Source organism: Phocoena phocoena, chromosome 15 (genome assembly GCF_963924675.1).
Source record: "Phocoena phocoena chromosome 15, mPhoPho1.1, whole genome shotgun sequence".
NCBI classification, from domain to species: Eukaryota; Metazoa; Chordata; class Mammalia; order Artiodactyla; family Phocoenidae; genus Phocoena; species Phocoena phocoena.
Window position 1 is genome coordinate 5,042,811 of NC_089233.1, and position 24,913 is coordinate 5,067,723.

Genomic DNA, 24,913 nt, shown 5'->3' on the forward strand with positions numbered 1-24,913 from the left:
TGGTCCTAATAAGACCTGCCCCTAAGTGCAGTGAGAGGTGTTTATAAGGAACACGTGGAATGAGGTGCCCCAGGCAATTCTGTGTACCGTATACATCTCCACATATTGACTTTCCTGTCTTGGGCAGGTCAACTGCCCTCTCCAAACCTCAGTTTTCTCATCTTTAAAGGGGGTTGTAAAAGGTCTTTCCATAAGTTCTAGTTCTGTTCAACATTTTGCCTATAGTTAACAACACTGTGTTGTACGCTTGCAAATTTGTTAAGAGGGTAGGTCTCACGTTAAGTGTCCTTACCACAGTAATTTTATTAAAGCGTTTTCATCCAGGGGGCACCATAAAGAAGCCCAGTCAGTGGTGTCTGGCTGTCCTTGCAGGACCGCTGACCCTCCTCTTTCCCGGCTGCAGTTGAGAGGACTGCTGACCGCCATGGCCACTCTCTGCTGTCCCCTTACTGGCTCCTACTGCCCCTAGGCCACAGGCTCCTCTTCCTGTCTCCACATCCCAGGGCCGGCGGGTCCAGGAAGCCCACCCAAGCCACAGCTCTCCAAGCTGTTCTCTGCCGGGCCAGGGCCCGGAGCGCTGCCCTCACGTGGAGAGAAGAATTAACCTTATCCCGAGAGACAGCTGCCCTTTGCCCTGGGCTACTGGGGGGTGATTTTTCTAGGTTCCTGGAATGTCCTGCCTGATAGGAGTGTCTGTTTGCGGGGGCTCTGGCCACCGGACCGTCGAACAGTGTGATTTATTGTAATTTATACCAAAGAGAAACAGAGCCAGACATTGGTGATGGGCAGCATGACAGTTTTTATTCAGGCCCTTTATACAGGAGGGGCTTCTGTATAAATGGAGCTCAACCCTGATCTGTGCAGAGGTGACTGGGCGTGTTTTAAAGGGAGGGTGAGAAAGCATTCAGGAGGAATGGGCAGGGGCTCAAGCAGAGTCAGGGGAGTGGAAAATGACAAAGAGTGGGTGAGGGGGCTGTTTTATGAGAGCTGATAGGCAACGCAGGCGCTGGGCCGGAGTGTGTCTCAAGCAGAACATTACTTTGGCTGCCTTGAGCTTTCTTAGTGACTAAAGTTTAGTCAAGGAACATCTTTGTCAGGGTTTGGGGCAGGTGTAGCGCTCCCTCCAGGAGGGGCTAGAGAGAGCAAAGCCACTGGGCTGTGTATGATGGAGCCCCAACAAAAACCCTGAGCACTGGAGCATGACGGTTGGCAATACTCTGTGCATGATGTCACCTGTGTGATTCCATGGGAGGGAACAACAGAATCTCTGTACACGGAACCCTCCTGGACCTGCCCATGTGCCAGTTCCCTTGGCTGACTTTCTTCTGGATCCTTGATATCATAAACCATAGTCGTGGGTACAACAGCTCTCAGTGAGTTCTGTGAGTCCTTCAGCAAATTACCAGACTTGAGAGGGGTTTCGGGGAATCTCCTGAACTTGCAATTGGTATCAGAAGTGAAAATGCTCTTGGGAGGACTGTCCCCTCTGACTTTGTAGTTGTGTAACTCTTGCAGTTGGACTCCACTCCTTGTGTCTCGACGGTCGGACACCCCATCTTCATGGCGGGGCGTGATGTGGGGCTGGGAGCATGGTCATTGCTGTGAGGTCCTGAGGCCGGGGCCTGGTGACCACCTGACCGCTCTGGACACACATGCTGTCTCAAGATTTGAGGCATATTTGTCGAGCACAAACAATGATTGGTGTCTGCTGATACTTTCTGTGCATCTTGCAGAAGGGACTTGGGGGTTCATCATCCTGCCTGTCCCCATCTTACCCGTACCGGCCTCTCCCGAGGCCACAGATTCTGTGATGCCCATAGAGAAAGTTCCAGATGCTCTGAGCCCGGGCCACTCTCTGGGGGCGGAGGCCTCGCTCTCCACATGGGGCTGCTCAGCCTCCAGGCAGTTCTGCTGGTTCCGCAGCCTCTCGCCCCTCATCCTGTAATTTTTCATTTTATACTTCTCTACTTTTTATTTACTTTCCCCACCACATCCTATTTCCAATGGATAAATCTGGACTGAAACCCCAATTTGGGGCTAAGTGCCATAGTTGGGGAACCAAGTCCATGTTAAAAAGGGGTTCATGGGAATAGAATGTGGGATTACAAGTAGTGAATTCACATGATTTTTAAAAATACCACATAACTTCCCTTCACGTGATGCCTCTTGATCCATAGTCTGACAACACAGGCAAGTGTACACAGTGTCATCAAGAATGTCAGTCTGTTAAAAATTAAAATCATATTATCCAGATTTGACGAACATCCTGCATTTTCTTTTATTTTCCCTTTAAAAAATTAACTCCACAAGGAAAGTAAGGTATTTGCTTTTCATATTCACTGTAATATACATTGAACACATATTCAAATGTCTCAGAATCACCCAGAAAAGGACAAAAAAATATATCAACGCGATAACATGAGATTTAGCAGGCCCACGAGGAAATCTGTGGCTCCGGATCTAAGGAAAGGGAGTGAGCCGACCCTGACAAAATACGTTTGGTGAGGGTGTGAGTGCACTGCTGATTTCCAGTGCACAGTCATCAGTCGTGTTTATGCGGCTTCCATCTGTGAATTGTAAACGATTTGTAAAATGCTATATCTGGTTTCAAATATTAATAATTCATTGAGGTGGTTGGTGGTGATTAACCACACCAGTAGTACACACACACACGTGTTTCTGAAAACTGAAGCTTCAGCCACATCCCCCTGCTTCTCAAAGAAGTTTCTCTGAAGCTGGGTAGCAGAAACGGCTTGGAGAGAGAGGGGTGCCGTGAAGGGTTTCCTAAGGACTTGATTCAGACCAAGGTCATGGTGATGTTGGTGAAGGCAGAGGAAGCTGTCAGTGGCCTGTGTTACTTATTTGTGTTTGTCCTCTTCCTATCCTCATCATAGCAAACGCAGAACTCCTATCACATGGTATGGCTTGGGTTATGTCCACCCACCAAAAAAAGATACGTCGAAGTCATAACCCCCAGTACCCCGGAAAATGACCTTATTTGGATATAGAGTTTTTACAGAGGTGATCAAGTCAAAATAAGGTCATTAGGGTGAGCCCTAATTCAATATGACTGTGTCCTTATAAAAAGGGGAAATTTGGACACAGACACACCACAGGGAGAAGGCCATGTGGAGATGAGGCAGAGATTGATTGAGGTGATGCATCCACATGCCAGAAGATAGCAAAGATGGCCAGCCAACCACCAGCAGGTAGGGGAGAGGTCTGGAAAAGATTATCCCTCACAGCCTCAGAAAGAACCAGCCCTGCTGACACCTTGACCTTGGACTTCCGGCTTCCAGACTGTGTAAGAATATCCACCAACTCCTGTCCCTGATTGGTTGAGGGATGCTCAACCTGGGGCCATTGCCCCCCACAGCACTTCCAGCCTTCCTGGCACGTGGAGTTGTCCATCAAAGTCACAAAGCTAAGTGTGCTAAGGCCAGATTGCTTCGGATCAAGCCCCAAGTGTATCATGTACAAACTTTGGGTAAATCCCTGTGGTGTGGTCAAGAGGGTAGGGTGAGGCACCAACAGCATCTACTACATCACCCCTTAGTCCTTTCACTTCCTTTCTTCCTCTCCATGTTCTCCATTGAAACGCCTACAGTGAGGAAGAGAAAAAAATCCTGCATTGTCCTTATTACTAAATAATAATAATAAATTTCTTAAAGGACTTCCTCTGTGCCCAGCACTGTGTGACATGTGATGTAGTTACAGTTATTAACTCCATGACTTTACAGATGGGGAAACTTGAGGCTTGAGGGCTCTGCTCAAATTTAGTAAATTAGATGGAGCTGGGGCTGAGCTGAAGCAATCTGACCCTGGCACATGTATCCTTGCCCCCTGCAGACAAGGGCACTCCAGGAGCAAGGGGTGCAAAAAACATGACCTGCCTCACTCTTTTGGCTCCAGCAGCAAGAATAAGACAAACTGATATTTCAGTAAACATTATTATTTTGTAAAGTAAATGAAGTTGCCCTTTTCATGTGGTTCTCAGTTGACTGGGTGGGGGAATTCTCACTGGAAAAGTTTTCTCTGGGTGAAGAAAGTGTTGACTATTGTACATTTTAAAAGTTGCCAGTTTTGTTGTAAATCAGGCTGAGAAGCAGCTCATTGAAGGCATTGAAGGCAAAAGTATGAAAGACTGTAGTGCAAACAGGCAAGACCAAGGATGTATTTTTTTACAGACTTTGCAGAGAATTCTTGGATCAAGCTAGCAACTCAGTGGCTGATTATAAGACGAGCTGTGAGGAGTCTAATTCCTTTAGTCACAAAGGCATATGGGACCCTGCTGCCCCATGGAACCTTCAACCACCCATTCTCCATGCTCAGAGGAGACCTTGCACCCCAGGTCCCGGCTGGAAGGGCCTGACCGCTCTCTGGAGAGCGGGGATGGAAGGGAAGGTGATAAACGTGTAGAGGTTGTTCAGCTGGGGTGATGCTGGCACCAGGTTGATGAGCAAGCCAGAGAGGAACCCCTTCCCACCCCCAAGCCTGAACCTCCCTGAGCCTGAGTCTGCAGTGACGGAATGGATTCCCGCCCTGCTCTGGGGGAGAGAGATGAGTGATGCCTGCACCCACCAGCCTTGCCTGGAACAGGGCATGTTCTGTTTCCCTCTCAAGGGCCCAGCAGCAAAAGTCTTTCCTTTCATGAGTGTCGTGAGGCAAGGAAGGTTGAGGTGTGAGAGAAGGGAGAGAGAGCATCTGATCCTTGCTCAGTAAAGGGAAAACATACAGGTCAGTTAAGTATATTCACATTACACCACCATCCATCTCCAGAAAGTTTTCATCTTTCTAAACTGAAACTCTGTCCCCATTAAACACTAAGTCCCCACTCCCCCACCCCACAGCCTCTGGCACCCTACTCTAGGGCACCTATGGCATTCTACTGTCTGTCTCAATGAATTTGATGTTGCTAGGGACTTCATCTAAGTGGAAACATACAGTATTTGACCTTTTGTGACTGGCCCTTTCACTTGGCATCATGTCCTCAAGGTTCATCCATGTTGCAGCCTGTGTTATAATTTTCTTCCTTTTTAAGGCTGAATAATCTTCCATTGTATGGATGGACCACCATTCATCCGCTGATGGACACTTGCGTTGCTTCTATCCTTTTGGTTCTTGCGAATAATACTGCTATGAACATGGATGAGCAGATATCTAGCCCTGCTTTCGGTTCTTCGGGGCATATACCCAGAAGTGGAATTGCTGGATCTGCTTTTGTTTTTGAAGTGGGTCAGCCCTGGGTGGGGGAGCCAGGGCGCTTCTGCTGTAATCCGGCACAGCCATGGGACGTGATAAGAAGTTAGTTTGATTCTCAGAACCTAGCACTAATCACAGGATTGTTGTGAGAGGTATTTAAAATCATGTGTTTTGTATGTTGGATGGTGGGGGGCGCCCACCCAGCTGTCCATCATTTTCACCATGATTGTCGTGAGCTTCAAGATTCGGGGAAAGGGAGCGAGCATGCTTCGTCACGTCCACCAGGGGTCGCTATTGCCCTCGGAGCTGAGTCCTGGCTGGGCCGTAATGGCCTCCCGCCTCCGCCCTCCATCAGCTCCCACCATTTGGCCCCTAACTCTCTACTCTCTATCTCCCTTCCTTTTGACTCTTCAGTTCCAACTGTCTTCCTGTATCGCAGCTTTTACCCAGGAACAATAAGTTCCCCAATGATCCAAGCCAGATCACCTTATCTGATTACCCGTGCCCCATTGCTCCCAGCGGGGCTTCCTTCTGCAGGAATTTCAGGCCATCGTGGAGGCAGATTTATCTGCGCCAAATGATGTCTTGCTGCAGGTAATTACCATGTTCTGTTTCCCTCTTGAGGGCTTTTACGAGAGTCAAGTGAGGCCATGTGTGGGAAAGTACTCATGAACATTTGGGACAGCTGCCGTGAGTCTCGGGCCTGGGCCCCCGAGGAGTCCTTCCTGGTCAGAGCTGCCTCCGGGAGTGACTGCAGTTTCTGAGCAGGAATGGAGCATTTAGGTGTCCACAGGGTCTGAGCAGATGCGGCCCTGGGCACCGTGACCAACTCTAAGTGGGTGCTGGATAGCTGCTCCTGAAGCCTGGCCCATGGTCACTTGCTGGGCCTGAATGTGGGCTCAGTGTGGCCAGATATTCTCATTTTTCAAGGGAATCTGAAAATGCAGATTTTTTTTTTTCACGTGAACTCTGCAAAATTTTCAATATGGGCTGTTAGGGACAATTTTTCTCAAACTCTGCATGGGCCAATCAAAACACTCCGCAGGCTGGTCTTGGCCCTTGGGTGCCACATTGCATCCTCTGATGGGGTCTTGTTTAAGATGTGGTCAGTGACTGGTGGTAAATACCACTGACATTGACCATGGGGATGACCTGGGTTTTTAGCTGCCAGGTGCTCTTTGGTGCTCACCTCCTCAGGGACAGACCAGGACTCCTGGCTTCTCCTGTGGAGAGTGGGGGAAGGGGTCCTTTGGGTGTCTCCCATGGGACCCAAGCTGAACCAGTAACCTAGAGATTCAAAAAGCCCCATTTGTATCCCACTTCCCCGAGCTGTTCAGCTTCATTCTTTCTCCCGCAAGACTCTTTGCCCAAGGAGCAAGAGACACTTGGTAACCCACTTACGGCATCAGTGCCAGGCTCTTAGAAGGACCATCGTAACTCCCTGTCGCCAGGACGGCATTTCTGGGCGCTCCCAAACGACCCAAGAAACTGCTAAGTGCACACTGATGGTTCAACCACCCCTTGAAAGGCCAACCTCACGCTGCCCATAGACTGTGTGGATGGTCCTCTGAATGGAGGGACCCCGTGGACAGGAGTCAGAGGCAGGGGCTGGGAGGAAAGAGTGTCCCTGTGGGTTGGGTTGGAAAGTCCTGATGTTCAGCTCATCACACCACCCAGTGAGTGTGATTGCAGCTGTGGAATCCAACACAGATGCGCTTGCCAGAGGGGCCTCTTAAGGGGCTGAAATGGGACTTCGCAGGGTGGGCTAGTATTGAGGTGCAATAAGCAGCCAGACACCCTCCCCCTCCCACCCGCCCCATGTGCATCCAGCGGACTGGACTTACGGTGGAGGTCCCAGTTTGCCTTCGCTTCTGACCCCGAGCCGGCAGCTGGATCAAGCAGTCCTGAGGAGGTGACCCATTTCCCTAATTTGGGAAATGCTAAAGTGTGAAATACTGAATGCAGCTACCCCAGGCACATTTATCCCACACCTCCTCCCCCAGGCTTAACTTCCATGGAATGAAGGAAGTCAGATTTTAATGAGGATGATACAGCCAAGGGCAAAATAATTCTGGTTCTTTCTCTGTAGCTCCCCAAAGAGCTGACCACACATACACACACACACACACACACACACACACACACTCCTTTTAAATCAGTGCAGTTGAAACAGAATTGCCTAAAACAAATGAAGGTTATCACAGCAACATTTTTTGTGATTCAGAAATTTTGTATCCAATTGAGGGAAAGCTATTCCCCTTGCCAATCCCAAGAAGTGAAGGTAACCACGTATTTCTCGAGCGCTTCACTATGAAAGGTGGCCTCTGTCTCTGGAGAAGGGAGAAACATACAAGTTTGCCGCTGGAGTCTTCTGCTGATGCCAGGGAGGAATTTGACGGGCATCCATCCTGGAGGGTAGCTGAAGTCATAAGAGATCTGTACTCTTTTCCTCAGCAACAAAACCACTATTTTTTCTCCTTTTCCTAAGTTCTCAGCAAGAGGCTTTCTCTTCATTTCCCTTACCCCTGCAGTGGGCCTAGATTTGAGAGTTCCCAGTGAATCATAATCACAGCTGGCCTTCTTGGGTCCTAATGATGGACTGGGCACTGCACATGCCCCAGACCAGCTCTGTCCAACAGAACCTTCCACCTTGATGGACGTGTTCTGTATCTGCTCTGTCCAATGCAGGAGCCACTAGCCACACGTGGCTACTGAGCCCTTGAAATGTGACCAGTAGGACTGACAGACTGAAGTTTAATATACTTACAGTGAATGAAGTAGCCATATGTGCCTAGCGGCTATCATATTGGACAGTTCAGCATTAGACCCTCGAAGCAAGCTTGTAAGTACTGGTGTTATTCACCCATTTTGAAGATAAAGAAATAAAGTCTCCAAGGGATTAAGTAACTTGCTTGGGGTCACAGAACTAGCTCTAACCATGGCCCCAAGTCTTGTATTTGGAGGGAATGTTGCTTGGGAAGCTTGATTCTCAACTCTCCTTCCTCCCCCACCGGAGACCTGGCTCAGGTGTGCAAATGAAGGTGACTTTCTGCATGCTATGTTTGCTTAGTTAGTTCTCTTTCCTTTTCCCCTCCTTTAAAAAATGTCTTTTTCTGAATATTGAGGAAATATAGGAGCATCAGGGCAAAATTACAGGAAACAATAAAAAGAAAAATATTTATCCATAATTTCTTCAACTAGATGAAAACACTACATACAATTGCATCATAAGGAAAAAAATACCTAAGAATAAATTTAACCAAGGAGGTGAAAGAACTAACTGTACACTGAACACTATAAGACATTGATGAAAGAAACTGAAGAAGATGCAAATAAATGGAAAGATATTCTGTGTTCATGAATTAGAAGAATGAATATGTTAAAATGTCCATAATACCCAAAGCAATCTACAGATTCAATGCAATCCCTATCAAAATTTAAAAATGACATTTTTCACAGAGATAGAACAAAGAATTCTAAAATTTCTGTGAAACCACAAAAGACCCCAAATAGCCAAAACAATTTTGAGAAAAAACAAAACTGGAGGCATATGCTCCTTGATTTCAAATTATATTACAGAACTACAGTAATAAAAGCAGTATGGTATTGGCAGAGAGAAAAAACAGAAATAGATCAATGGAATAGAATAGAGAGCCAGAAATAAGCCCACACTATATGGTCAATTGATTTACAACAAAGGAGCTAAGACTATACAATGGGAAAAGGACAGCGTCTTCTATAAATGGTGTTGGGAAAACCAGACAGCCACATACAAAAGAATAAAGCTGGACCACTGCAGGTACACCCCGTTTTACTGTGCTTCCCTTTAGTGCACTTCACAGATACTGCATTTTTTACAAATTGAAGGTTTGTGTCAACCCTGCATCAAGCAAGTCTATTGGTGCCATTTTTCTAACACCTTCAAATATTATCATTGTTGGGCTTCCCTGGTGGCGCAGTGGTTGAGAGTCTGCCTGCCGATGCAGGGGACACGGGTTCGTGCCCTGGTCTGGGAAGATCCCACATGCTGCGGAGCGGCTGGGCCTGTGAGCCATGGCCGCTGAGCCTGTGCATCCGGAGCCTGTGCTCCACAATGGGAGAGGCCACAACAGTGAGAGGCCCGCAGTACAAAAATATTATCATTGTTTCTTTTGTTAAATTAATAGACAAAGCAATGGTATCTTGTTGTTTTTATTCATTTTTTTCTAGTGTGTGTGGTCATATGTATCATACAATTATTCATTTTATATATATATTTAAAATGCCTTACTTTCATTATGTCTTAGTATTTTTCATCTTGATTTGTGTGATATCCTGATATGATAAGGCTACTTAGTTTTTGTGGGTCAGGCTTGTGGCAAATATTATCCCAACTTGTTTGCCTTTCAACTTTTTTTTTGCGGTACGTGGGCCTCTCACTGCTGTGGCCTCTCCCGTTGCGGGAGAGGTTCATCCAGGTTAACTTTACTTTGCCCCTCCCATCCCCAGGCTCCAGACGCACAGGCTCAGTCGCCATGGCTCATGGACCCAGCCGCTCCGCGGCATGTGGGATCTTCCCGGACCAGGGCACGAACCCGTGTCCCCTGCATCGGCAGGCGGACTCTCAACCACTGCGCCACCAGGGAAGCCCTGCCTTTTAACATTTTATGATTTTTTTTTTTAACTAGTGTTTCATTACCGACTCCATCATGGTTGGTCCCCCTGGTTTCAAGCGTAAAAGTCTTCTCTGTTCTGTGGCTGAGCTGGCTGCAGTGTGCCGGATGCTTCTGGTGGGAAAAAGCACTCCTATCTCCCAGCCTCCATGTGCAGAACCTGAGGAGCATGAGGCCGTTTGATTTGGGGTGAAGCCTGAGAAGGAGGAGGGAGTTTTGTGCAGGGAACTAAGGAGCCAGAGAAGGGAGGAGAGGAAATGGGGCGCCGGCGGGGGTAAGGGGTGAGGAGGGGTGGCAGCGAAGAGCTGGTCGTGAGCACAGACATGGGGAGGAGAGGAGGCCAGGAGCTGAACGACGCCGCTTAGGAGTCCAGGTGATTGAGTGCCACGGGGGCAGGAAAGGGGCCTTTACCCTCTTCCGTCATTCATATGCATTCATCCACCCACCCACCCAATCATTCATTCGTCCGTCCACCCACTCGCCCATCCTTCCATTCATTCATTCATGCATTCCTGCTTTCACGATGGGGCAGGAATGTGAGAACAGGCCTAAGTATAATGTGGTGGGATGGGTCAGGAGCTCAGACTGAGCCAGGTCTGGGTGGGTCTGGATTATCCTCACACCTGCAGCCATGGGGCAGACAAGTCCCCATAGGGACAGAGTGACAACCGCGTGAGGTCCCAAAACACAGGCAAAGGGCACTGGACCTCCTGTGCACACCACAGGAGCGATCGTGACAGCAGACCACCTAGCTCTACCTTCAGAGTAGACAAAATATTGTGATGAATGAAAGTGAAATCCACAGCCCCCTAACTTCAGTTCAAGTTCATATTCATGGGTGAAGCCACAGATGACAGCCTCTTTTTTTTTTTAACCGACAAATGGGTTTTATTTGGCCTGCTTAGTGTTAGATTACAAAGTATTTTTTTTAACTTTTTGAATTCACTCCCAATGACTTAACCTAGAAATCAGGATTTCTAGTTCTTTTGAAAATTAAGCAATCTGATGACACTGGCCCTGCCCCCATTAAACACTAACTTCCCATCCCCCTCCTCCAACCCCCGTTACCTCCCTTCTGCTTTCTGTCTATGAATTGGGCTCCTCCAGGGACCTCATGTAAGTGGGATCATATGGCATCTGTCCCTCTGTGCCTGGCTTATTTCACTTAGCGTCATGCCCTCAGGGTTCATCCAGGTTAACTTTACTTTGCCACTATCTCAATGTTTAGTGGAATTTCCCTTTTCTGAGCTTTTAACTGCTTCCTTGTCCCAGGCATTGCAATCCAGGCAGATCAATATCTCCACTGGATCCCACAGACAAAGGCACCCAGTCATGGGAGGCCGGGCAGCCACGAGGGTCGGCACAGAAAAAAAGAGACACATCCTTTTGTAGGCTGCTCTTTGCTGTATTTTTTCACTCCTGGCTGAGATGCCACATTGTGGGTTGCCACAGTCTCTTGCCTTTGGTTCTGCCCATGGGGACCCATAGCTGTGTCACCCCACATGCTGACTTGGCCATTGGTCCTGATGGGACAAGGGCTGTATGCCTTCACGTGATGGGGACCCAGAGCCACAGCGCCCAGCTCCCTAGGCCTGGGGACTTTCCCGCCTTCACAAGAGGTTTTCGTCTATGCTGAGAACTTCTGGGAGATTCCCAGGCAAAGACATGGGCAGCGAGCATGTCCTTGTGTGGCGTCGAAAGCATGGAGCCTCAGAATGGGGTGAGATGGAGTTTAATTCCAGAAGGCTCTCCCACATGAAAAAGGTCATCTAGATGGGACCAAATCCAGGCTTTTTGTCTTTGGGTCCTGAGCCGCCTCCAGGGTGACTCCAGCATTGGGTCCCCTTCATAGCCAGGGATCTGGCTGGGGAAGCAGGTGAGGGAGGGGGGCAGAGCAGGAGCTGTTGGTGGTTTACCTAATTTGATGTCCCACTTGGGTCCCTGGATTAGAGGTTTGAGCACACTCGCCTGGCAGTCGGTCCCTGAAAATCCCTGCTAAGACAGCATGTTTGTCAGCCCCCAGGACACCTGCCTGGCTGGTGGGGCCTCCCAGGACTCATAGCTCATCCGACGCATCATCCAGAGTGGAGAACTTTTTTTTTTTTAATCCTTCCATTACTTTCTTTTAATTCAAACATTCATAGACGAAGAAAGGTTTCCATACTTAATTTTTTAACATAATATACAGAACCACAATACTATTTAAATTTCAAATTATGGGAGATCACATTCAAATATGCTTAGATTTGACGAGTTGCTATGACAATACTGAGAAATTTCACGGAAAAGGTATTTAGAATTTGTAAGATAGTCAAATGTCTTTTTGCTGCATGGGCCAGGGGTGAGCATCGTTCTCCCCATGCTACAGGTGAGCACACCGAGCCCCGCGGAGCCTGGGGAGGAGCAGGGAGTAGAGCCCGGGGCCACTTTTTCCAAGAGGTAGGAATCCTTGGAACTTTAGAGCGTCCTGATCTCAAGGCTCACTCGGTAATCAACTGCTTCATCTTAAAGATGGGGCCTCAGGGGGCACTGAGGCTGAGGGAGGTGCTCAGGGTCACATGGCCACTCGGGGCCAGGCCACCTGGAGAACTGGAGTCTGTGGTGTCTTGTTTGAGGCCTATCTGGGCACCTCTGCCCCACCACACAGGCATGCGTGGTCTCGTCGGAACGGAGGGTTCTGAGTTACTGAGAATAACTTAGTTATCCTGTAAAGGAGGCGTCGATACAATCGGGTGGGACAGGGCTCCGGGAGGTGGAAGGAGGTGAGAGATGGGAGACACCTGGAACACACAGCCCATACTCCTGGCGCCTGGCCTGCAGCCCTGACTGGCACAGGTGGGCTGGAAGGTCTGGGGCCAGGCGCTAACTCAGCTCACGTCCCAGCCAGCATTTCTCAAACTAGGGCCTGATATCTCTACAGGAGTATTTAAAATGCTGTTTTAATTTTTATCATTTTTTTGGCTTTTATAAAATATCATGTTTTAATTTTACAATCACCAATTGATGCTGTACTAGGAGAGATGAGACTAACTCCTTTGTGTCTTGTTTATTCAACTGAGGTGTAATTAACATATATTAGTTTCACGTGTACAGCATCACGATCCGCCACTTGTATAGATTGAGAAATGATCACCACAGTAAGTCTAGTTAACATCCATCACCTTTGTGTCTTCCCACCTCCCTTTCCCTTCTTCAGGATTTTTACCTGACAAAGTTTATCCCATTTACATCCCATTCAGCTACCATAATTTCCTTTCCAAAAGAAAGGTTTGTGGTTGAAGCTGCCAGATTCTGAAAAAGATACAGAGACCCTTAAGGGTTATTTTTTTCTTTTGTTTTTAACTTAAGATGTGGCCCAACCTAAATCAGTGCCTCATGTTTTATCTGCCATCTCCACGGAAGTTCCTCATAGATGGGTAACAAGTGTGTGTGTGTGTGTGTGTGTGTGTGTGTTTATTGAGGTGAAATTCACATAACATTAACCATTTTAAAGTGAACAATTCAGTGGGATCCAAGGCATTCACAATGTTGTACAGCCACCCCTCTATCTTGTTCCAAAACATTTTCATCGCTCCCGAAAGGAAACCCCACACCAATAAGCCATTGCTCCTCACTCCCCGCTTCTTTCTCCCCTGACAGCCACCCATCTACTTGCTCTCTATGGATTTGCCTATCCTTAATATTTCATATACATGGAATTATAGAATATTTGTCCTTTTGTGTCAAGCTTTATCTGTGTTGTAGCAGGTGTCAGTACTTCATTCCTTTTCGTGGCCAAATAATATTCCATTGTATGTATATATCACATTTTGTTTGTCCATTTATCCAGGGTGGGCATTTGAATCATTTCTACCTTCAAGCTATTGTAAATAATGCTGCTCTGTCCATCCTAGTGGGTGTGAAGCGATTTGGTGTTTTTATAGGATGTATTTGGCATACAGTCATTAAGGAAATCATATCAAATATCCTGTTCTAGAGGAGCCGAGGTATCTACATCTAGAAGTAGTCATCACAGATAGACTTTTTTATTTATATACTATCTATAGGCATGATTGGATGCTAATGGCAACTGAAGCAATATTTCAGATTTACAGACCTGGCCACAGATAGCAAAGGAAGGCTCTCATTTCCTTCCCCAGAATATAAAATTTCTCTAATTCACAAAGAAGTCTCAATGAAAGATGTCAAAATTAATAACAATAATATCCAGAATTTATTGAACGCTTAACCACGTGTCAGATACTGGGCTCTATTGTATGAAACAGCTTCTATTTTTATATCCGTCTTACAAATGAACTCCCTGAGGAGAAATGGCTATTAAATGGGAATTAAATGGCTGTTTGGTGTCCTGGGGTTGGTAAGTGGCCAAGCAGAGGCCGAGGCTGGGCAGACTGAGCCCAGGGCCTGTGCACTTAACTGTGATCCCGTGCTGTCTCTCAAGGTAATCCACTCCCTTGCATTCCAGCTGCTACAGGAGGAGCTGTGGTCTCCATGCCAGCAGCAGAACCTGGGAGTCTGGAAGCCCTGTGACGGCCCTGGGGAAACCAACCCCCTCTGAGCCTCAGTTTCCTCATCTGAAAGCAAGAGGATTGGACTGAGTGCTGAAGGTCCAGCTGCTCTGACACCCCAGGACCCTCCTCACTTGGGGAAGAGAGCAGACGCCCTCACCTGTGCTGCTGGGCAGAGTAGCCTTTGTGTCCTTTGGGGAGACAATGTTGGTCATCGCCATGGCTGGGCTAAGAAGTGACAAGCAAGAGTGAGTCTCTTTGTCCTGGACTATTTTGTCCCCAGTCTGCCTCTGCTAACACTTGAAACCAAAATGAAGCCTGAGAGTTTGGAGTCTGGTGATGAGGGAGGCGTTCTCAGAAACAAGAGAGGAAAGCCCCACATTTCAGGCCCGTTCCTGTGTTGGCCCATTCACACCTGTGAGCTGGGGACAGGACATGCACTCCTGGTCACCATCCCCAGGGCTGACTTGCACTGGCGCCCCTGCCAGCGGGGCCCCACAGACACTGCATCCAGTCCAACACCAAGTCTGGAATCCAGAACTTCTGGTCAGCAAATGCATTCTCCGTTTAATCAAGAAAATTGGATCCCTGGACCTGGCCTCCACCACGCTGAGCTAATGCTTTGGAAAGAGGTATTAGGTTTGCAGCCACGGAGGACGGTAAGAAAAAGCCCTTCTGCCTTGTCATTATGACTCTTTTCAGAGGAAGCCAGAAATAGCCGTGCTGGGGAGGGGGTCCTGCCTGGGAATGGTCCCCCCAGAGAGCAGGTCTCAGTATGGACTCAAAAGAACTTATCTAATTAACAGATCAGAGAACTTATAAATCTCTTTATGACTGGCCAAGGCAACTTCTCTTTTCTATCGTGAACTAACTAATCTCTCTGGGAGCAAGATGACGCAGGCAGGAATCAATAAAAATAGATGCTGGGGATGAGGGTGGGGTCCTGGGTGAGCCTCACACCCTCTCTGGAGCTGCTTCAGGTCAGCCTTATGTGTGAAGTTTCAAATTTTCATATGGAGAAGGTACTATGTGTAACCCGTGTATTACTTGGGTAATTAAATCTTAAATTTTGAAAGACCACTCAACGGAAACCACTATGGTTTTCCTCCCACAGTCATTAGGAATGTCCTGATTTGCATATTACTATGTTCCCCAATTCAGGTCTGCCTTCCCTGTTTTGTTTTCTTCATAAATGTTATGTCTTTGAAATTATCTCAGGCATTGGTTTACTTCTGGGGAGGTCTGTCTCCACTCATTAGAATGTAACAATAATAACATCATATAGAGCTTATTCTGTGCCAGGCACTGTTCTAAGTGCTTTGTATGTAAATTAATTCATTTAAATGTCACAGCCGACCCTAGGAGGGAATATTACTTTAACATCCCCATCTTACAGATGAGGACACTGAGGCTCGGAGAGGTGAAACGATTTGCCCAAGGTCACCAACACTAGAATCTGGCTCTTAACTGCCAGCCATGCTGTCGCTGGGACCAACTTGCTGGTCCTAAGGGCAGATCTCGTAGCTGAGGGATCTTTCAAGGCGAGTGTGTTGACTGCCCTGTGGGCACGTGGTACCGAGGAGGAGCGGGGAAGTGGTTGCATCTGTGCCTGCTGGTCCACAGGTGGTCTTCCTATCAGCTCATCGCTAGGGTCTGGCCTGGAAGAGGGTCCTGAGCCCACCAAGAAAGGGCCCCTCAGAGATGCTCAGGCCTGGCCCCAGCCTCAGTTCTCCAGTTAGTCCCCGCACTCCAGGGACTTGACGTCAGAAATCACCTCCCCCCAAGTTTCTGGCAGCACATACTCGGCCTCCAGGCTCCTCCTGGAGAAATGTAGAGAGATTCCCCAGGCTCACCTTTGGGTGCTCCTGGATGGGGCCCTACGGGTGTCCGGGCAGCAGGGTGCTGCCTCCTGCGGGATTCCCCGCCATTACACATGCACAGACCCCGGGCCTGGAGTCCACACAGGGCCCTGCCAGATAATGACCTCTCGCCATGTTTATCTTGAGAGAATGCACCTGATATTTGCAAACAAAACAGGATAAGTGGCTAAATCTGGGGAAAGTGCTTGGCCAGATCGAATTTCTTATGATTTAAGCAGAAAGTTTAAACTTCTCCTTCAGCCCAGAGCCAAGGACGAAAACGAGTGGTGGGCTGCGCCCCAGGATGCAGGGTGAGCCGAGAGACGAGCAGGCAGCAGAGGGGAGCGGAGAGGCTCTGAAATGTGCTAACTTGTCCCTGCTGTGTGCAGACGGTGCCCGGGGGCAGGGCCCGCCTGCCAATGCCTGCGGGATAAGCCAATCCTGCGCCATGCAGCTCAGGTTTTGTTTTGGGGCAAAGGAAGAGAATCAGCGTTGACTCAGATGCTGGAAAGAGGAAAAGAGGGTGGGATTCCCCGGTTTGGTCCCTCCTTGTCAGTGGAGGGGGTCTCGTCTCCCGGACGCTTGGGGACCCCGCTGACGCTGGACCCAAAGCTGCTGACTGTGCCCCGGGTTGGCAGATTTCCAGATTTCCTCCAAATTGACGAAAGGGAATCTTGTACTCATTTTATCTTATATTTTTAGTTCAATAGTGTTTTGGTATTTTAATGCAAAACGTTTTTCTTTACTGTGTTAGAACGCACACGCCATACATTGTAGCACCCTAACCATTCTCAAGCGTACGGTTCAGCTGTATGAAGTACGTTCACATGGCTGTGCACCACCATCCGTCCCCATAACTCTTGTAAATCTGAAACTATCCGTATTAAACGCTAATTCCCTCCCCTCCCCCACCCCCCAGCAACCACCATTCTACTTCCTGTCTCTGTGAATTTGAAGAGTCCAGGTACCTCGTCTAAGTGGAATCGTACAGAATTTGTCCTTTTGTGACTGGCTTCTTTTACTCCGCATAATGCCCTCAAGGTCCATCCATGTTGTAGCAGGTGTCAGAATTTCCTATCTTTGTAAGGCTGAGTCATAATTCTATTGGATTACCACGTTTTGCTTATTCATCTGTCGATGGACACTCGGGTTGCGTCCACGTGTTAGCTATTGTGAATAACGCTGCTATGAACATGGGTGTGAAAATCTCTCTTCAAGACCCTGCTTTCAGTTCTTTTGGGTGTCTACGCAGAAGTGAAATTGCTGGATCATATGGTACTTCTGCTTTTAGTTTTTTGAGGAACCATCATCCTGTTTTCCACAGCAGCTTCATCGTTTTACATTTCCTAACGACAGTGCACTAGTGTTCTAATTTTCCCACATACTAACCAACACTTGTCATTGTCTTTTTTTTTTTTTTAATATAGTAGACATCCTGTGGGTATGAAGTGGTGTCTCATTGTGGTTTTTATTTCCATTTCCCTAATGATTAGACATGTTACGCATCTTTTCCTGTTGACCATTTGTATATCTTCTTTGGAGAAATGTCAACTTGAATCCTTTGCCCATTTTTTAAAATATTTATTTATTTGGTTGCACCGCATCTTAGTTGCAGCCGGTGGGCTCCTTAGCTGTGGCTCATGGGCTCCTTAGTTGCAGCATGCAAGCTCTTAGTTGCGGCATGCATGTGGGATCTAGTTCCCTGACCAGGGATTGGACCTGTGCCCCATGCATTGGGAGCGTGGAGTCTTATCCACAGCACCACCAGGGGAAGTCCCCCTTTGCCCATTTTTAATCATATTGTTTGGGGAGGGGGTGTTGTGGAATTGTAGGAATTCTTTATATATGTTGGATATTAACCCCTTATCAGATATAAGCTTTGCATCTATTTCCCCCCATTCCACGGGCTGCTTTTTTTCACTCTTGATAGTGTCCTTAGATGCACACAAGTTTTAAATTCTGAGGTTTTCCAATTTATCTATTTTTTCCTTTGCTGCCTGCAGATTTGCTTAACGTTTAAAAAGCCGTTTTCTTGGAAACCACCATGGTTTTTCTCCTGCTGTTCTTAGAAATGTCCTGATATACATATCATTGTGTTTTTCTAGTAAGGTCTTCCTTCCAAGTGATTCCCACGGGTTCTGCCTTCAGTGCATCCTGGGAGATGGTTCCTGTGGCCTGGTCATCTGCACCCCCCAGGGGCCCACATCCATCCTGAAATCCCCCAGTTACCCACCATTTGGGCTTAAGGCCCCTTGGAGAAAGGCAGCCTGTTCCTGGGATCGTGGCTCTTGGACCTCTTTTAGGCAGAAAGCCCTGGGTGATGGGCTTCCCATGAGAGCTGGGCCTGGTCTCAGCACTAAGACCAACCCAGGAGAGATGTTCAGAACCCCCAGTGTCACCCTGACCAGAGGCATCTGGGTTTCCTCAAGACCCCCTGAGGGCCAGGCCCGGCATTGTGGCCCAGGCAGAAGGCAGCACTGCCCACATGTAGAGAAAGCTCCAGAAAAGGCCTCTCAACCCTTCTCTGCTGGCTCTCACCTCTGGACTCACCATTCTCCACATGCATGTTCCTTCAGAGGGCCTTGAAAATGGCTCATTTTGGTCAATCTTTTCCATTCTGGCACTAAGGCATTTTCTGCCAAAGACAGAATCTATTTTGGACTGCCTTTTTTTGGCCTGCTTGCTTCATACGTGTGGGTCTCCCGTGGGCTCCACATCAGAGATGCTTCATCCCCTTGCTGGTTTCCAGAAACAGAGCCAGCCACGTGGGGCGAGCTGTTCTCAGGCACAGATGGTGCCTGCGGTGAGGGCGGTGGGGAGACGGGCTCTGGTTCTCCTCCACCTGTACCGGTTGTGGGGACGGGGCCATCCTTCAAAATCAGAAAGGGGTGACCACGAAACCCCTTTTAAAGCCACCGTCCCAAAGCCCTGGATCTTGTAAACACGTCCCACAGTTGCTTTCTATTCCCTGGGCTGAGATGGTGGTAGTTTGTATGTTGACATCTTTTAAATTCAGATGTCTATGCATAGATACCCTCTGCTACATTGGTGCCAGCTGATTTGGGGGGTGGGATTTCAGGAACAAAGGCAATGTGCTCTCTCTGGGTCTGGCCCTGAGCAGCTGGGGAGAGGGCGAGGGGCGCGGGGGGCCTGGAGAGTCAGAGGACTCAGGGGCTCTGCTGTACATCCTCCACGGCCGTCCCCCAGGGCCCACGGCACTCCCTGGTGACTCTGGTGTCCTGTCACTCCCCCACACTCTGCAATAACTATTTCAACCTCCCCTTTCTCTCCTCCAACCTCGGATCTCTGCCCCTTACCTCCCCCCAACACCCCCTCACCAGTGGCCTGGCCTCCCACTTCACAAAGATCCTGGGAGCCTCCAGTTAGAAACGCCCAATGCCCCTCTTCCCTCCCTCCATCCGGCCCCCCTCATGGGACTTGGACCCCTCCCTCTTCCCCCACCCCCACCCCATCTCTCCAGCCACTGGATCCTCCCCGTCTCGGCTTTTCAACAGACCTTAGCCTCTCTCATTGGAAACAAAACAAAGCACACAAAAAAGAATACTCTCAGGACCCCTCACCCCCTGTAATTAACACCAGCTTTCTCTCTTCTGCCTTTCACAGCCAAACTCCCCAAAAGATGTCTCTAAACTAACAACCTCCCATCCCCCATGCTCTCTTGAGTCCCTGTCTGTCCCCACCCTGCCACTGAGGTCACCAATGATGACCTCCATGTCACTAGAGCCGGGGCATTTCAGCCCTGTTCTCACCTGTCCTCTTGGCAGGAGAGATGCCAGAAGGTTCTTTCTGCTGGGCTTGGTGGAGTTTCCTCTGCCTCACTGGAGCTGCCTTCCCAGTCTCCTTTTCAGGCCCCTCCTCCTGCACCAGGCTGGACGCTGTCCCCCTTCACCCTATGCTGTCTTCTGTGATATTCTCATCCCACCCATGACTTCACTTACAGTCAATTCCTATTATTCGAGGTCATTATATTCTATAAAATCTCCGCCAACGCTGAATTAGTGAACACAGAACCATTGCTCATGGGGAAAATATGGGGTTAGGTTCCCACCGGCCTCTGATCACATCTTCATCAACCGATCAATACATAACCTCATTCTTTGGGAGATTTAGCTCTGTCCATGCCTCCACTGGAGGGAGGCAGCTAGAGGCTCTGTGTGTAGAACCTGCCTGGACTCTGCCCCATGAGCCTCTGCCCTTGACCTTAATATATGTCCTTTCTCTATAATAAACCGTAACCATGAGTACAGTAGCTTTGCAGAGTTCTCTGAGTCCTTCTGGGAAATTATTGAACTTGATGCTGGCCCTGGGCTCCCTCAAACTTGAAATTGCAAAAGTTTGGCAGCATCCATGTGTCCCACAGTGTGTGCTCCCTTCTGGGGTCCCCTTGGGGTCCACTAATGCCTCAGGCCCTTCCCCAACCTTGGTTCTTTGAGCGCCTGCTCTAGCTCCTGGGGTTCTTGGAGACGCTCTGGGACACGGCCAGGGCACATCGTCTCATGCTGGTATGAGACTCAAGGACAAAATCTTGATGCATGAAAGTGCTCAGCTGGCCAGGCCACTCCTTAAATTCGTGGGAGACTAAAAACAGGCCACACGTCCAAAAGTAGGAGAAGGGCAAAATAAATTATGGTACATTGACCAGATGGGATGTTGTTTCCCAGCTCTTAAAAATAACAACCACGAGGACTGCAGCCATGTATGAAAATGTCCACAACATTAAAGTAAAACAAGCAGAATCCAAAAAAGTCTCTGTGCTGACTCAAACTGGTAAAAATACACCTGCAGGTGAACAAAGACTGGACAGAAGGCAGAAAGATGTATGTGTTGGTGTGGACGACTTTTATTTTGTTTTGTCCTTTGTTGTTGTTGGTGCAGTTGATAGAGCTTGAGGTGGGGAGTGAGTACAGAGCCTCACAAGGAGGGAGACAGGCAGTTCACCTCCCGCCTCTGCACCAAGGGCTGGCAGGGTGAACATCTTGGTCCGCGGTGCTCTGCACGCAAAGGGGCTGGGCTCCTTCAAGAGGGTTATACTGATGTGCTCACAGGTCCACAGACACTCAGGGCTGCCATCTGGACCTGCATTTCCCCCAGCATGAAACATGTCCCACCTAATTTCAAGGTAAGTGGGTTGTTTTTTTTTTTGCTGGTGGTGATGATTTTTATTAAGGTAAAGCATACCTAACATAAAATTTACCATTTTAGCCATTTATTAAGAATATGGTTCAGTGGCATTAAGTACATTCATATTGTTCTGCAACCATCACCACCATCCGTCCCCAGAACTTTTTCATCTTCCCAAACTGAAACTCTGTCCCCATTCAACAAAAACTCCACACCTTCCCTTCCTCCAGCCCCAGGCAACCTCCCTCAAACTTTCTGCCTCTATGAATGTGACTATTCTAGGAGCCTAGAATAGGTTCATGTCAGTGGAATCATACAACATTTGCCCTTTTGTTACTGGCTTATTTCACTGAGCCTAATGTCCTCAAGGTTCATCCATGTTGCGGCCTGTATCGGAATTTTCTCCCTTTTAAGGCTGAATGACATTCCATGGTATGGATGGACCCCGTTTTGCTTGCCCCTTATCCTAGCTTTGAGCCTCCCTGAACTCCCACACATCACGGGCCCATGGAACATCAGGGGTGTCATTAAGCAAATGGGGTGACAAACAACCATGGACATGCTTATTTCAGGTATCTCTCTTGTTTATGTACCTGTGCCGTTGTCCCATCAGACCTCACTCAACAAACACAAGTTCAAAGAGAAAATTATTAAGAATTTCAAGGGGCTTCCCTGGTGGCGCAGTGGTTGAGAGTCCGCCTGCCGATGCAGGGGACACGGGTTCGTGCCCCGGTCCGGGAAGATCCCACATGCCGCGGAGCGGCTGGGCCCGTGAGCCGTGGCCGCTGAGCCTGCGCGTCTGGAGCCTGTGCTCCACAACAGTGAGAGGCCCGCGGACGGCAAAAAAAAAAAAGAAAAAAAAAAAGAATTTCAAGACAGTGAGAGCAGAGCATGAAGCTAAACAAGGGACTCCTTTGAGTGCGGGGTCCTGCCAACTGCACGTGTCACTTACCCAGGAAGCCAGCCCTGCTCTGCTGACTCTGCTGGGACTGGGCAGGTTAAGAGCATAGCGAGGAAGGAGATGGGGTGGGAGGAAGGCAGCAAGCAGACGTGACAAGGAGTGCGGTCAAGGGCATTCATTCTGATGGCGTTGTGGGCACTTAGAAGAAACCGATGGTACCCAGGGCAGGAGCCTGCCCTACTCCCCACAAGTCTGTGCAAAAGGAGAAGCTGCAAAACGTATTCTTAAAAGTCCACTAGGGATGCAGTTCAAAGATCAGCCACTGTTATCAGTGAGCCACCTCCTCTCACCTCCCTGAGGAGTAGGCAGGAAGACATGAAGCTGAAAAATGGAAAGGGTAACAACACTAAGTCCTGGTGAGGACTTGGGGAAATGGGAACTTGCACCCTGCTGGTGGGAGTGGAGATTGCCTCACTCACTTACCGAGCAATCAGCAATCCCTGGTGACTGGAGGCTGTTCATCTCTTGCAACCCAGAACCCATGCTCCTAAACGTATTGCAGAGAGAATCTCTTGTATGGGGCACCGGGAGCAAAGAGCAAGGTTGTTCACTGCAGCATTGTTTGTAACAGCAAAAAATTGGAAACAATAGAAATGACCATACTTAAACAAAATAAAAATGGGTATGTTAAAACAAAGGACGTCTATAAGGCAGTTAAAATGAACATCTATCAAGAATAAATCTCAACAATATGTTGGGTGAAAAAGCAGTTTGAAGACTACGTTCGGTGTGAAAATGTACATTTGAAAACAAAAACAATACTCTCCATTGTTTATGGATACTATTGAGGTAGTGAAAGTAGAAAAGCATGGGCAGGAAGGATACAGGCCAACTTCAAGTTAGGGATTTTGCCTCCAGGGAGAGGAAAGTGAGATTCAGGAGGGATCCAAAGGGGATTTCTTTCTTTTTTTTAAAAAATATCTTTATTGGAGTATAATTGCTTTACAATGGTGTGTTAGTTTCTGCCTTATAACAAAGGGAATCAGTTATACATATACATATGTTCCCATATCTCTTCCCTCTTCAAAGGGGATTTCTTAAAAATCAGAAACGTAAAACAAAAACGTTAACATATATTTATTCTGGATGGAGGGTGCATGAGAGTTTTTTTTACTCCGTATAGTTTTTTGTATGTTTGAACCGTTCCATAACCTTTAATAAGAAAAAAAAAAAGCAGTGCTGAAAAGTTTTCCTTTTGTTTTTCACTCTTCCCCAGTCTCTGCCTTTTAAAGGCAGGGAAACTGAGAGCTGCGGGTGGGGCGACAGGATTGGAGGCGATGGGGTGGGGATTGGTAACAGGAGGGTGGCAGACAGATGAGACCAGCCCCTTCCTTCTTGGCTCCAGTTTGGCTCCGCCCCCGCCCAGCTGTATCCACGGCAACCAGAGTCCGTCGTGTTGGCTGGACCAGTCGTCGAGTCGGGCTGACGCTCGCCACCTAGTGGCCTATCTGGTGGCGCGGTCTGTGAGGGGGGTCCCCAGGCGTGAGTCAGAGGGGCAGCACTGAGAGGCGCTCCTTAAATATAAAGAGCAGCGTTGTCCTGTCACAGCAGGTCCCTTATAGCTGCGTCTGCTGCCCTTAGGGCAATGGCAGTTCATTTCAGAAACTGCTTTCATTGAACTTTCACTGTAGCCATTGACCGTCAAGTGTTTTCTGGGCATCTTCTGGAGCCCTGTGCTGCTCTGGGCATTTATGGGTGTGTCTCTTCATGGGGACCCCCAGAGCCCGTGGTTACAAATTCCTTAGAGACCCCAAGAGAGGAGAGTTTTTTATGACATGCTGGTGTGGACTTATATATAGCGTATGCCCCTTCTTTTATATGGGTTTTATAGATTTGTTTCAATCTTTTTTTTTTTTTTTTTTTGCTGTGCCGCTAAACTTGGGGGATCTTAGGTTCCCCAACAGGGACTGAACCTGGGCCCTCGGCATTGAAAGTGTGGAGTCCTAACCACTAGACCGCCAGGGAATTCCCTAAATTTGTTTTACTTTAAAAGCAACATAAATTTGTGGAGAGTGTGGAAAATCATCTCACCACCCATGCTTAACCAGAGCTAACATTTGGGCCTTTATCCTTCCAGTATCCCTCTGCTCCATTCATTTTTTTAAAAATTAATTAATTAATTTCTTTTTATTTTTGGCTGCGTTGGGTCTTTTTTGCTGTGCAGGGGCTTTCTCTAGTTGCGGCGAGCGGGGGTTACTCTTCTTTGCGGTGCACGGGCTTCTCATTGTCGTGGCTTCGCTTGTTGCAGAGCACAGGCTCTAGGCGTGTGGGCTTCAGTAGTTGTGGTACGCAGGCTTAGTAGTTGTGGCTTGTGGGCTCTAGAGTACAAGCTCAGTAGTTGTGGCGCACGGGCTTAGTTGCTCCGTGGCATGTGGGATCTTCCGGGCCCAGGGATCGAACCCATGTCCCCTGCATTGGCAGGCGGATTCTTAACCACTGCGCCACCAGGGAAGCCCTCCATTCATTTTTTGAGGGGTTTGTTTCTTACAAAATTGGAAATTCACGGCCCCTGAGTGATTTTTCGCCAGGGCTCTGGAGACAGGTACGCCTAGGTTACAAGCCCAGCTCCTCTGCTTAACTGCCACCTCA